Source organism: Castor canadensis, chromosome 17 (genome assembly GCF_047511655.1).
Source record: "Castor canadensis chromosome 17, mCasCan1.hap1v2, whole genome shotgun sequence".
Taxonomy (NCBI): domain Eukaryota; kingdom Metazoa; phylum Chordata; class Mammalia; order Rodentia; family Castoridae; genus Castor; species Castor canadensis.
In genome coordinates, this window is record NC_133402.1 from 53,353,985 (window position 1) to 53,369,259 (window position 15,275).

Below are 15,275 nucleotides of genomic sequence, written 5' to 3' on the forward strand. Positions count from 1 at the left end.
GTAACAGAAGATTCAACTATGTAACAAAAGAACTATTCTTGTGTTCTTCAATTTAATATTAAGGAATTTATCTTAAGAAAGTATTCAAAGCGGAACATTTTCTATAATAGACTAATAAAGGAAGAAAAACAGAAACAACTGAAATGTCCAATAATGTGGGTTTAATTAAATAATTGTAGCACATGGAGCATTATATTTTCATGGTACATCCTGTGTATCAGGATCTCTAAGAATTATAGAGTTTAATTTATTTAATCTATGCAGCAACCCTATGAGGCAATGCTATTACAATCCCTGTTTTATAGATGGGTAAATAAGTCACAGCGATTCAATGTCTTGCCCAAGGTCACATGGTTACTAAGTGGCTGACCTGGCATTTGAACCCGCCAAGTGGACTCCATAGTTCGTATTCTTAATCTCTACTTCTGCTGTCTCACAGTGATGTTCAGTAAGTATAGTAGGAAAACATATTATCTCATGGAAAAATGTTCAAAATATGTGTGAGTGGAAAAAAAAAGCTATAAAATAGTTTGAACAGTAAGACTCTGGTTTTTATATAAAAAATAGATGCATTTATAAAAAGAAGCCTTAAAGGTCTACCAAGATCATATTCTTAGATGATATATGAATCTAATAACAGGCTATTTTGAGTAGTATCTTTGGATTCTTCTGAAATTGCTTTTGCTAATCTTTTAGTTTTAATCATTGTTAAAAAGACCATGTGCTGAAATTTTAAACCTCCTTAAACATCAAAGTGGAAATTTAAATATGAGGAATATAATTAAATTATATGTGTATACATATACACTCAGTATACATTTGGGAATCTAATGCTAGCCATATTGTGGTGAAAATGCTACATTTCTGCATTGCTACTGGCTGAATAACTTTTTACAACTCTCCATAGAAAATAATCTGCCAGCATAAATCAAGATCCAAGAAAATGTTCATTTCCTGTTACTCTGCAGTCCCACTTCTGAAAATTATCCTATGATCAAAATTCAAAAGAAGAAAACTGCCATATGTACTTAGCAAGAAATACATAACTGAAATACTTAATTTGTTATTCACTGGTAGAACTCTGAGAGCCTGGGCAGGCTACCAGGGGTCCTATTTGTACAGCCTCCCAGCAGACTCATGAGGAAGATGACTAGACACACCGAAGGGCTCTGAAATTGTTTAACAAAGGCCTCATGTCAGTGTGTCACTCCAGCCAGGAAATGTGCCCAGACATGCTTAGAATATATATAAATACAGGACACCAGTGCATTGTGGGAAGGGGAAACTCCTGAGTATGATACTATGTGTTGTCATTGTCTTCCCTTCAAGGGTCTTGCTTCAAGCTTCTAGTGGACCTGAGAGTAGTGGAAAGAATAAACCAAATAAGAGAGTATAATATAGGATCACTGTGGGAAACCAAGGGACCAAGGCTTCCTCCCTGTTTTGGAGTTTATGACCATTAGTGGAGAAAGAGCCCCTTCCTTCTGAGAACTAAAAATACACTTTTTTTCCTTTCTGCCATAAATAGTACTGGGAGCAAGCACTTTTTCCCCTTCTGAATAAACAGAAGTATTTTAGCTGATTGCTTTAGGACCACTTACATTTGGAAGATGGGATTCTAAACCATCAGAACAGCCTATTTACGAGGACTAAAGGCTTATCAAGAATTGCTTTGGGTCATTCACCATCCTGTGCCCACCGAAAAGGAGCTGTTACATCATAAACCCTCCCCAATCACAGCCAGTTTCCCTGCAATACCTATAGCAAGTTACCCAGCTCAGACCGTAACACCTTCTAGCAGTCCATCTCTTACCCACCCTACTACGTCCAGGTCACTGCTAGGACTCTGTCCAGGTGTTGTTCTGCCTCACTTCAGAAAATCTAAATAGCTTTACTTGATCTGTGGGTTTTCTGGAGGGCTAACAGTTGACTTCTCTCAGATGAAGGAACAAGAGAAGAGATTGAAAGAGGATCTCTGAGTTGCTGGAAGCAACCTTGCTAAGCACAACGCAAACCTAGAGCCCTGTGAAGGATGGTTACTTCATTAGAAAGTAAGCAAAGAACTCTGAACCAGAAGTGGTGAAGAGTGGTGAAGCTTCATCAACTTGCTGCCTGCTATGGCTTGGATATAGTTCATGCCCTCCAAAAAAGTTTCATGTGTTAAAAGCTTGGTCCCCAGTGTGGCTCTGGGAGGTAAAGTGGAACCTTTAAAAGGTGGGAACCTAGAGGGAGGCCTTTAGGAAACTGGTGATGTGGCCTTGGGAGGGGTGGTGGGACCCCAGCTTCCCTGCCTTTCTATTTGGTAACGTGATTTGTCCTTGTTGCATATGGATCCAACATTGCTCTCCACCATGAAGTGACGCAGACTGTGGGAAGGGAAAGAGTCCACGCCATACTGTTCAGACAGCATAGAGTAAAGTTACTGTTACACACATTAATACTGGTTGCCAAAAATAGATCTTATTTCATGCTCTTTATCTGTGTATGTTTGATTCATTTTCCCCATAACATCAACCAACTTCCACTTAAAGACTTACTGTTTTCAACAAATCTAAAATTTTCACTTTATCACTTCAGCTAAGTACATTCATTTTTCCCTTGCTTTGGGGTCAGGATTTGCTTTTTTGGAGGCATATTTTCATAACGTGAAGGGCATGGAGACACTCAGCAGATCACACAACTAATGATAATGTGGGACTGACTGAGAGGTTCTCTTCATCAAGTGAGCTGCACAGTGCACACATGGGAATGTAAAATTTTTCTTTTTGAAATTTCTTTTGACTTTTTGTTTTTCTCCGACCAGGCTTGGTCAAAGCCATGTGTAATAAATCTACAAATAAGGCAGGCTTACTGTACTCAAGTGTTCACCTTATTTCACTACCATTCATTATCATTCTTCCCATGGTAGAATTCTGCTAGGTGCCAAAACAGGGCAAAAATTGGGTAGCTTAATTAAAGATATTCATTATGATATTATTTATAACAGGAAAAAAGTAGAAGTAAGCAGTGGGGTGTTGGTAAATTTGTAACATTTGCCAGTTTTCATGGTGTAAATACACAAATCATAGCCAATTTCCAACTACCAGTATGAAGTCATTGAACTCACAAGTAGGGAAGAGATACACACATCTTTCAAGAGCTGGTATAACTAGCTCAAGCACAACACTGCTTGCCAAAGAAGAATGGCTTTGCAGGATCTCCCTTGTTAACATGATATGATGCCTTAAAAACTAGAATTATAAAGACTAGATACAGCTTTACAATGCTCATAACAGCAAATCTTATCTATGATGAGATGGCAAGACACAAGTTCCCTTTATTTTAAGATACATGGTTTTGCTCATTTTCTCTACCCATGATATCTTTACCATTGCATTTAATGCTGTTTCTTTTTTTGTCCTGAAAAGCTGTTAATAAGTCAATGATACTCATTATAAGCAATGCTGCTCTGAACTCAAGGATAAATTGCAGATAAAATGATGCCAACATTGGGATGGGGTAGTAAATGAACAAAGAGAAAACAGTTTGATTTCTTGCTGAAGCAGGGCTATAAGCAAAATGTTTCCTCTCATTGGATGTCTGTTTATGTTGCATGCATAATCAATCATAACGAAACATTAAATTAGAATCTAAACCTGGCCTAATTTTAATGCATGTGTATAAGGAAGGAGAAATGCCTGCCCACCTCCCCTCCTTCCACTTTGGTTTGTAACGTAACTGTAGCATTGTAATTATGGGGCAGTAAGGGCTCACAGATTAGAAGGTTCTAAGTATGTTAGAGAGAGAGAAGATGAAAAAAAGAGCAGGAGAAGGAAAGAGAGAAGAGGAGGAGGAGGGGAGAGAGACAGAAACGGAGAGAGAGAGAGAGAGAGAGAGAGAGAGAGAGATTGAGATTGTGAATACTTGTTTAGACATTAAGGAAAAGATCCTTTATCATTTGGTTTGCTCCCTCCATCTAGGAGTAGTAAACTATATTGCAACATGTATTTCAAACTGGCTCTTTAAAGAAAACTGAAGAAAAAAACAGTTCAGACTGGTTAAAACCAAGCAATACTCAAAAAAAAAAAAGGCTGGACCTGTCTGAGCCTTATGAATGGTATTCTTTCATACTGCCAGTCCATTTGGGTCTCTGGCTGGGACACTGATAGGGGACTGGGGGAGATAACTGTGACCCTTTCCACTTTGGGGCAAGGAGAGGACACTGTCCACACTTTTTCAAACATAAAAGGAAAACAAGTCACAGCCACAATTTTTGTCTCTGCTGCCTCATTGAATATTTCTTCAAAACAATAGGTTCAGAGCCAATTTGCCTACCAAATGGATAGTTCAGAGCCAGAAAAAGAATTATTTTCAATTCCCCAAACCCCCTCTCCCTAAACACTCACACTCAGATTTCATGGTATGCATATATGTTTCAGGAGAAACAGATTTTGAGTGTTTGCACATGGAAGATCAAGTGCCCTTACCAAATAGATTCTGCACCCTATTCTATCTGGAATCCAAGTGTCCAGTTAAGGGTTATCAGGGTCTCAGGTTTTTCTGGCATCTTGTTGCCTCATTTGTTCACTCAAGTCTAGTTAAGATGAACACAGAAAAAGGAAAGCAGCTCGATGCAAACATCAGCTGGGATGTTAGAGCTCTAAATGCTTGGTGGAAGAGGAGGCTGAGACTTACAACTATAATCAGGTTTAACCAATTTTTCATGTACCAGAAGTTTTGGTGCTCTCCTGCTCCTCCACAATTCCTGTAGAAAACCAAGAGGTGATTTTCAGGAACACAGACACTGACTCTTCTAGAACCTATTCTGACTTCTGGTTCATTGCTTCAGTCTCTAAGGATGCTCAGAAAGAGAAATTCTGTTGGATGTCAGGAATTTTAATTCCTCATGTTGTAAGGAGAGATGAAAATGAAAACAGATTCTTAGGGAAAACCGGTACACCAGAGATGGGAAAAAAATTCCTATCATCAGAGTAGTATCCCAAGCCCAGAATGAATCCATCCAAGGGGATAAAATTGAATCAGAAACCCTTCTTTGTTTAAATGCCCGTTCTTCATGTTGATCTTTTCTTTTCATCCAGTGCTGCTTTGGTATCAATCAGAATCTTTTTTTTCTTTTATTACTCATATGTGCATACAAGGCTTGGGTCATTTCTCCCCCCTGCCCCCAACCTCTCCCTTACCACCCACTCCACCCCCTCCCTCTCCCCTCTACCACCTCAATACCCAGCAGAAACTATTTTGCCCTTATTTCTAATTTTGTTGTAGAGAGAGTATAAGCAATAATAGGAAGGAACAAGGGTTTTTGCTAGTTGAGATAAGGATAGCTATACAGGGAGTTGACTCACATTGATTTCCTGTGCGTGTGTGTTACCTTTTAGGTTAATTCTTTTTGATCTCACCTTTTCTCTAGTTCCTGGTTCCCTTTTCCTATTGGCCTCAGTTGCTTTTAAGGTATCTGCTTTAGTTTCTCTGCGTTAAGGGCAACAAATGCTAACTAATTTTTTAGGTGTCTTAACTATCCTCACCCCTCCCTGTGTGCTAAAGCTTTTATCATGTGCTCAAAGTCCAATCCCATTGTTGTGTTTGCCCTTGATCTAATGTCCACATATGAGGGAGAACATACGATTTTTGGTCTTTTGGGCCAGGCTAACCTCACTCAGAATGATGTTCTCCAATTCCATCCATTTACCAGCAAATGATAACATTTCGTTCTTCTTCATGGCTGCATACAATTCCATTGTGTATAGATACCACATTTTCTTAATCCATTCGTCGGTGGTGGGGCATCTTGGCTGTTTCCATAACTTGGCTATTGTGAATAGTGCCGCAATAAACATGGGTGTGCAGGTGCCTCTGGAGTAACCTGTGTCACAGTCTTTTGGGTATATCCCCAAGAGTGGTATTGCTGGATCAAATGGTAGATCAATGTCTAGCTTTTTAAGTAGCCTCCAAATTTTTTTCCAGAGTGGTTGTACTAGTTTGCATTCCCACCAACAGTGTAAGAGGGTTCCTTTTTCCTCCCGCATCCTCACCAACACCTGTTGTTGGTGGTGTTGCTGATGATGGCTATTCTAACAGGGGTGAGGTGGAATCTTAGTGTGGTTTTAATTTGCATTTCCTTTATTGCTAGAGATGGTGAGCATTTTTTCATGTGTTTTTTGGCCATTTGAATTTCTTCTTTTGAAAAAGTTCTCAAACAGAATCTTTCAATTTTAATAAACCACAGTACTTAAAGGAACGTGTACTGGTTGAAATTCGGCCAATACCACGCAAAAACTGCTTTTATCAGAAGGGTCCAGAGAGATGTTTGCTGAACAACTTCATCTGAAACAGGTTGGGAACAACTCCCTCAGATAAACTCTTAGAAGGTCTGAGAAAAGGAGAATTGATTTCCTTCTGTCACTGTAAAGGGTTTTCTTTTCTATCCTCTGTAGCAAGAATTCAATGCCATTTCCTGCAGTACAACCAGACTGGACATGAACACTGAATGAGATCCCTGGATGGAAACTGAAGCCCCCAAATAGGCAAAGTTCATAGCAAGCCTACCTCTAACCCTCTCAAGCCAATTTGCTTATTCAAGGAAAATGCTAAATTGGTTGTATCTTCTAGACAGAGAGAGAGAGAGAGAGAGAGAGAGAGAGAGAGAGAGAGAGAGAGAGAGAGAGAGAGAGAGAGATATGTTTCAAATAAGCAAAAACGTTATTATAAATTATATTATAATCTTAAAATTATGGCTCAAGGGTCTGAATTTTCATCAGATGTTTGTAAGCCTTGATTTCATTCAAGTGTGTGTTCATCCATTAGTGCTACCAGAAATACACACATTCTGTTGCCTATGGAATTTTCCAGTGCTTATGGATTTTCTACTGGTAAGTGAGATAAGTTATTTATTTCAACAATCTACTCCTTAAATATGCATAATTACATAGCAAATTCAGGGACGAGACTTGGGGAACTCTAAAATCAATTTGCTACAGAAGTGAAAATGGAGAAATACTATAGTGTTTGTTTCCCTTAGGGTTGTGGGAAGATGTGAAGAAAATTCCAGTGCCAGGTTCCCTTCCTCTGACGATCTGTGAGACATGACCATCTGTAAGTGAGGATACCCATGTGTGTGAAGAATATGTATGCATTAAATCCAACAGTTAATTTTTGTAGACAAGATGGCTAACAGCTGATTGGTCTGCACTGCAAAGGAAAGATTCTTCAAGCTTTTTCTTCTCAGTAAGGAGCTTAGACCTGAGTTACAACTAAAGAGAAATGATGTGTTGAGACTCCAAGCCACAAGGATGTTAGCATATCTGAGGAAAATCCAGTGCTTAGGTGCTCATGGAGAAGCTGAAATAAAACCCAGGGCAGGCAAGGCTGTCCATATGCTCAAGAAAATTCTTAATTACGTTCTATCTGCTTACTTCTTCCTGCTCTTCTTGCAGTCTTGATGATCCCAGAATTTACATGACAACTACTAACAAGGGGAAACAAGGGGAATGGGGTTCTCTTTCTCCTCTATTTCGAGTTGAACTATGACCAGTTATTTGCCTGGTCATATGTTTGAAACAGCCCTCCACAAAAAGTCAAATAATTAAAATTGCATTATTAGCTGAGCATTGCTTGTTTGATCTCACCTACGTTTGAGGAGGGTGGTTAATAGAACCAATTATTCTCAGAATTAAACCATTCTCGGTCTGGTCTCCAAAATGCTCAGGAGGTATTTGCACAGTTCATGATATATTCACTTCAGTAAAAACACAAGAACCTTAAGCCTTAAGATGACTTCAAGTTATTTAGTGTCTATATATCTGGAGTGTGTTTACTTTTTGTTCACAGCACAAAATGCATTCTGTGCACTGACTATGATAGCATGTGAAGTCACAGCAGTTATTAAATTCCAAAGTTTGTATCAGTGTATTAAAAATGCTGAAAGGATTTTGAGTGGGGCCTTTCCTGTTGCCCTGGAGTTATCTAAAGCTGAGGATAAAAATATCAAGTGGCCAAAAATTTAAAGAGAGGAGTAAATTAAAAGACAGGTGCCCCCTTTGAGAACATACCCAAATCTGCAACTATATCTAAAGACTTGATAGAAAGGAAGGGAAGGTCAGGAGCACTGGAGCTATACTTTGTGACTGGTGGGGAGTTTGGAGCAGCAAGAGAACTGTTATCTGAGATTGGTGGCTAGCAGGAAGGGGAGACAAGTATCATGATCCTTGGTTGAACACCTGCTTATGCACTGGCTTCATATTTCCTTGGTGTCTGTTACTAATAGGAGAGAGTTGGAAGGAAGGTTTAGAGTATTGAGGAAATCTATCGTTGTACAGAGATGGTGGCCATGAGAGTGACTTTCCTATTGTTGCAGTGGCCATTCTGGTAGCAGACATTAAATTATTTTGTGTGTATTTTGCCCTTGAGAATGACACCTGGTAGAAGCTCCAGGTGGCTTACGGGGTTTAGAAGGGCACTATTCTATAGGCCAGAATGAAAGTTAGGTTCGTATGACTCGTGGGAAGCTGGGTTCCCATACCCAGGGTTTATGAACATCTGATTACCTGTAAGCATGGAAAGACAATTTCTAAAGCCAGTATCTAGACATTTCTGCTACCATAGGACAAGTTTAGGCTGTGCTCTTGCTACCAAAACTTCTCATCTTGGGAAACCTTCCTGATCTGCCTACCTAACTGTGTTGAAGTCATGACTTGGATTCCTGAATCTAAGCAGCTAAAGAACTCTCACCACTTAAAATCCATGTATTGGAGTTTATTGCCTGATAAAATATATAGTGATCACACATCTTTGCAGAAGTAGTATTTCATTTCTTTGACCAAACCACAACACATGAAAATCTATTTATTAATATTATGGCTAAAAGTAAAGCCTGATGTCCACTATAGTTATTATCTTGATTATGATTCCTTATTTAAATATTTCATGTGTGCAAGTTTTGCTCCCACGGGGGTATATAGCGGCATTTATCAAAGTTCTTACTCCCACCAAGCTTTAAGCTGTCTATGAAAATAAGAATCATGACTGATGTCTGTGACCTAATGCCTCTATCCCCAGTGTCTAGGGAAGAGTTTACCACAAAATAGATGCTTGATAAACATTTGTTGAAGAAAGATCAAAGAGATCTCTAAAATGCTAAAAATGGATGCACACATGTTAAAAAAAGGCATACAGTATGGATTTACTTATTTATAGCAAGGGATGAAGAAATTTGAATCTTGACTCTATACTGATTTTTCAAAATCTCCATCCTGAGTCTAGGTGATACTATATGGACATAATTTTACATGTACCTGATTCCATCTCAGACCCTTGCTGTGCAGTTACAGATAAGCACTGGGTTATTCTTTTCTTTCTTGTAACACACACATTTCCAGATAGAATCATTCTTGCCCATGGATCTACATTGAGTTCATTTGATTTTTAAGAAAGTCATGTCCCTTTTCTGAGCTACTACCAGCAGCACCCATCATTAATAAGCAAACAAGGAAGCAATGGATGAATGAGGCCAGAGTGAAATTCCTGGAGGGAAGCTCAGGAGGCTTAGCAGGGTTCTTATCCCCAAGAGCAGGTGTCCTTGTTCTGTACAGAAGTTGGACCACTACAAGTGGTAACATCACAAGAGTTGGCTGAACCATCTTCACCACCCACACCTATGTCATGCCAAGAAAGTGATCAGCATGATCTAAATGTTTAATAAGTGCATATTACATAAATTGGTATTAAAGGGAGTGACTGAGTGAGCTGTTAAGAGGCTTGTCCACTCAATGTGGTTGTAGAACTTTGGTCAGTGTCTGCAGAGTGTGTGATATAAAAGGTGACATCTCCTTGTTAGCCATTTGCAAAGAAATTTCTTTTAGGTCTGTGACAGCATTAGTATCAATGAATGAATCTCCTCCTCTAACAGACTTTTTGGGATAGACACAAGTGCCATAATGTACTCCTAAATAAAAATTATTGATGTGAAGTCACCTGGTTGTTCTATACAGATTTGTGAAACACAGATGGCCTGGTGATGCCCTGTCAGTTAAAAGGAATGAGCACACTGGGGAGGGATGCTTACCCCAGATTTTACTGTGTGTGATGTATTAGCATGTTTCTGCCATTTGTGTTCCTGTTGGCATCTTGTTCCTTTTGAGCACTTTTGATTTGCAGCCTACATCATTAATGTGTGTTGTGGGGAAAGCCTGGACTCAGAGGAGTCTAAGCACTGCTCACTGAGGGTGGAGCTGCTCCTGCACTCATATGTTCCTACATAAATTGTTAATAGATAACCAAGAGATTGTGTCACCTTAAGGACTAACCTCTAGAATGCATTCACTCTTTGGACTTAACTAAGAGACAGAATTATTTAAGCATCTTATTAAGTGTCTAGTACATCTTAGGCAATGCTGAATGTCATGGAATCTAGTGTAGGCAAAATATCCTTGACCTTCAATTTGGAATCTCATAGCCTGCCAGTGAGGCAGTATAGCAGTTAAGATCAAGCCAAGGTTTGTTAGCCCAGCATTTTAATCTTTGTCAAGAGAAACACAAGGAATTTTAAGGAAGATTCTCTAGCTATTGTCAGCAAGACTTATCTGTTCTCTTCTTACCAATGTATAAGTTATGTTTGTTTTTAAAAAGACAAATCAATGCTATTAATTAATTAATATTTGGAAAAGACTGAAATGTGATAAAAAAATCACCTAAAACCCAATCATATCATTACAGAATTGTGTTATATCTTATATCAACTATTTTGTTAATTATACAAAGAATGTTGTTTGGTCCTTGATTTTTAATAGTTATAAAACCTTGTATCCTGTTTTTCTACTTCATATGCTAATGTGAACATTTTAACTTGGTATGAAAACTCTTTATAAACATTTTAAATGTCTACCTAACATTCTATTAAGTAGCTTAACCAAACATATCAAACCACGTTCTATTGCTGGATATTTTCGGTTACTTCTAAATGTCTCCTCACTTAATATAACAGGATGATGCATATCCTCATGTCCAATATTTTTCCACAATGAATGATTCCCTGAAGCACAGTTATTGGCTCATAAACATGTAGTCAACCTACTTTCCAAATAATCACATGAGTGAACATGTTTATATCTCAGTGAGCAAAACATGGGAACTGAAGTGCTTCAACTTTCTATGGTTGCACAGAAAGGGAAAACTTCTAAGTATTAACCAGTTAAGCATCCCTGGATATTTCATCTCCAAATATGTGTTCTGAAGCATAGTTAATCTTTCAAATACCATTACTGAGATATCATGGATAGGTGGGGTAGAGAAGGGAATATCTTTGCTCAAATAGAGACTGCGTGCAGTAATGAAGTGTTGTAAATATAATAGCTTATATTGACTACTTCTTGGACTTTTTTCATGAAATAAAACTATGAATATTAGTAGAAATTCTGGCATAATATTACGGGAACTTTATATTTTTTTTACTTTTTTTTTTCAGCACTGGGGTTTGAACTCATGTGTGTTAGGCAGATGCTCTACCATTGGAGCCATACATCCAGCCCTTTTCTCTCTGGTTGTTTTGGAAATGAGGTCTTGATTTTTGTCTAGGCTGGCCTGGACCACAATCTTCCTATTTTATGCTTCCTGCATTAGCTGGGATGACAGGTGCATACCACCACACCCACCTATCTTTCATTAAGATGGAGGTCTGGTAAATGATTTTGCCTGGACTAACCTGAACTCCTGCAATCCCAGCCTCTCACATAGCTTGGGATGACAGACATCAACATTGTGAATAGCTATTGGTTGACTTGGAGTCTCTTGAACTATTTGCCCTGAAACCACAATCTATCCAATTTCAGCTTCCCAAGTAGCTAGGATTACAGACATGAGCTACTGATATCTGCCTTACATTTTTTACTTTTTAGGTTAATTCTGATTTCAGATGATTTCTAGTCTTTTCAGGAGAGAAGTTTGTCAATTTTTAACTAAAGGTGATTAAAAAAAAAACCAGTCATTCCAGAAATACAAAGAACTGAGTAATATATTGTCTGTCAAAGTAAATTTGTTACCCTGTGTCAACTTAAAATAGGAACACAGTGATGTGACAGGTGATCATAGCAGTATGCTGACCACAGCACTATTACCAAACTTGGCGCCTTATGCATGCTAGGTGAGTCTTCTATCACTGTGCTACATCAAGCCCTTAGGTTTTTTTCTTCTAGACAAGTAATTAACTTAAGTTGGAACTATACTGGACTCAATACCTTGGTAACCCAGTAAACTATACTTGAATCTACTGTCTTGAAAAGATGGGGAGGTGGTTTCATTGGAGTTTTGCTGGCAGAAGATCCCATTCCTAACACAAAAGAGGTAATTGAATTTCATGCATAAAAACACAAATCTATACTTAATCTTTTAGGTAATTCTAAACTTTACAAGGGAGATGATGTCTAAAACTATCTTCTCTGAGCATCTTTCTGACATTATCTTGTGTTGATCTTCACAGAAATCACATGGATAGGTTTTACTTTCCTATTGTACAAATGAGGAAACTGAGGCTCAGTCTCACCAGATACTAGATTTCTTGTCCAATAGCAAGTCTTCTCTTCTTCCTTGTCAACAGGGTTTCTGCTTTATCCAGTAGCTGGGGCTCTCATAGAAGGTGGCCCCCACTCAGAGGTAAACCATGATCAGTCAAAACTCAAAATGGTAATCTCATTCTCTTTTGCCAGTGGTTGACTCAGAGATGAGCTTCTATATATTTTTAGGGGGGGGTCAGTCCATTGAGGAATTTTGCCATATATTTTTCACCATGGAAAAAAAGATAAGCAGATGGAAAGGACCTCTTTTTATTTGGTGGACACAAGAGAGTGAGGACACAATGCCTTATGCTGTGGCTGCCATCTTGATACAACGTGGAACCAACCTGAACATGAAAGCTAGAACACTTTGGGTGAGAGGCAACTAGATGAAAGTACCTAAGTTCATAGGACTATTTTTAATTAATAATAATTAATAAATACTTGAATGTTGTCTTAATTGTAGTCAAAAGCATTCTAGCTGCTGGAAATAAGATTTAAACCCAAACCTGAACAACCAACAAGCCCATGAAATTACCAAGGCAAGGAGCCCTGGGATTTCTTCTCATTGGTGCTTGAGAGGTTGCTAGGAAGACTAAAAGAAAGCTAAGATGGAAAGACTCCATGCTACCCTATACTGCCACCACCACTGCCACCATCCCTGTTTCTACTCATAGAGATTCTGAATTAGATACTACACTTAAAATACTTTTTCTAATTAAAAATAATATAAAACCACAGTACTCTCGAAGTGGATTTTTTTCAGGCCAATTCTAAGCCAGTGGTTGTCTTTTGCTTAAGAGGACCTTTCTCAAAATCTTGGTTTAATTAATGTTCACCTCAATTATTTTTGTCTGATGAAGGGTGAGGCAAAAAGGAAGGAAAGATCCAACCCAAAGGATGTTTAGAAACTGTTCTTAACTTTACCTAGTCTAGTTTATTTTTTCTTGCTTAAATCTGTTTCCACATGTTATAAAATAAAGAGCCAAACAAGCTTGTTTCTATTCTAGCTTTCATTTTTTATTTTTTGTCTCTTCCTCTTTTCTTCTAGGGAAAGCCTTGATGAGGAATGGAATAGCCCAGGGTCCTACAGAAGAAGAGAAGAGAAAAGGGGTGGGGGGGGATACACTGGGGCTATGAGGCAATAGGATAGACTACAAGTTCTTTAAAGACTTGGATTCTGTGGTAGAAAAACGGAAAAATGAGACGTGTTGAAACTATTCCAGGAATGAGAGAGGGGGAATAAAGAAGAATGATGGCGGAGATGAATATAACTATGATATATTGTAAGAACTTTTATAAATGTCACAATGTACTCCCAGTATTTCAATAATATAAAAAGAAGAAGAAACAATTTGGATTCTTCTTCAAACAGGTTTCAATGATCATTTTCTTTTGTTCTAAGAAATTAACCATCTTTGGTGGGGAAGAATTTTAGTTCATGTAAAATAAATGTCTAAAGATGCTAGAGAATGAGAATAAGGAGAGAGAGAAGGGAGGAAGGGAGAAAGGGAGGAAGGGAGGAAGGGAGGGAGGGAGGGAGGGAGGGAGGAAGGGAGGAAGGGAGAAAGGGAGGGAGGGAGGAAGGGAGGGAAGGAGGAAGGGAGGAAGGGAGAAAGGGAGGAAGGGAGGAAGGGAGGGAGGGAGGGAGGGAGGAAGGGAGGAAGGGAGGGAGGGAGGGAAGGAGGAAGGGAGGAAGGGAGAAAGGGAGGGAGGAAGGGAGGAAGGGAGAAAGGGAGGGAGGGAGGAAGGGAGGAAGGGAGGGAAGGAGGAAGGGAGAAAGGGAGGGAGGGAGGAAGGGAGGGAGGGAGGAAGGGAGGGAGGGAGGGAGGGAGGAAGGGAGGGAAGGAGGAAGGGAGGAAGGGAGAAAGGGAGGGAGGGAGGAAGGGAGAAAGGGAGGGAGGGAGGAAGGGAGAAAGGGAGGAAGGGAGGGAGGGAGGGAGGAAGGGAGGAAGGGAGGGAGGGAGGGAGGGAGGGAGGGAGGGAGGAAGGGAGGGAGGGAGGGAGGAAGGGAGGGAGGGAGGGAGGAAGGGAGGGAGGGAGTATTGGAAGCATTCTTTCCTTCAATTTAAATGCCAGTGTACATTCTTCAGACTTCTCCACTGTGACAAAATACCTGACATAAATAACTTATGAGAGGAAGATTTATTTTGCTTTTGGTTTTGGGGGTTTCAGTTTATTATGGCAGGGAAGGCACGGTGGAACAGGGCTGTTCACCTCATGGAGGACAGGAAGCAAAGTGAAACAGTAACAGGAAGTGGACAGGGCAAGATATAGGCCCCAAAGATAGATCCTCACTAACTTATTTCCTCCAACCAAGCCATACCTTCCATAGTTTCACCACATCCTAATAGTCTATTCAATTTTGAATCCAGCAATGGATTAAACCATTCATTAGGTCAAAGCCTTCATGATCTAATCCTCTCTGAAAAGATCCTTACAGACACACCAGAAGTGTTTTACTAACCTCATATTTGGTTCTTTTTTGTTTTGTTTTTTTTTTGGGGGGGGTGGTACTGGGATTTGAACTCAGGGCCTCACACTTGCTAAGCAAATGCTGTTACTACTTGAGCCACTCTATCAGCCCTCCTAGTTATTTCTTAATCAAGTTGACAAGCAGGAATAACCATCACACATTAAATGCATTCTTCAATATTGAAGTATGGCAAGAGGTAACCTGGTTTCTATAGACTAGTACTTTTGGATGCAGGTGAAAGGGGGGGAGGGAGAGAG

At 39.4% G+C, this 15,275-nt stretch overlaps 1 protein-coding gene across 5 annotated transcripts in view; it reads right to left on the reverse strand.

Moving 5' to 3' along the window:
• The window catches only part of Cpne4 (copine 4), a 661,593-nt gene that overhangs the window by 205,406 nt on the left and 440,912 nt on the right, over positions 1-15,275 (reverse strand). The gene's annotated exons all lie outside the window — the stretch shown is intronic.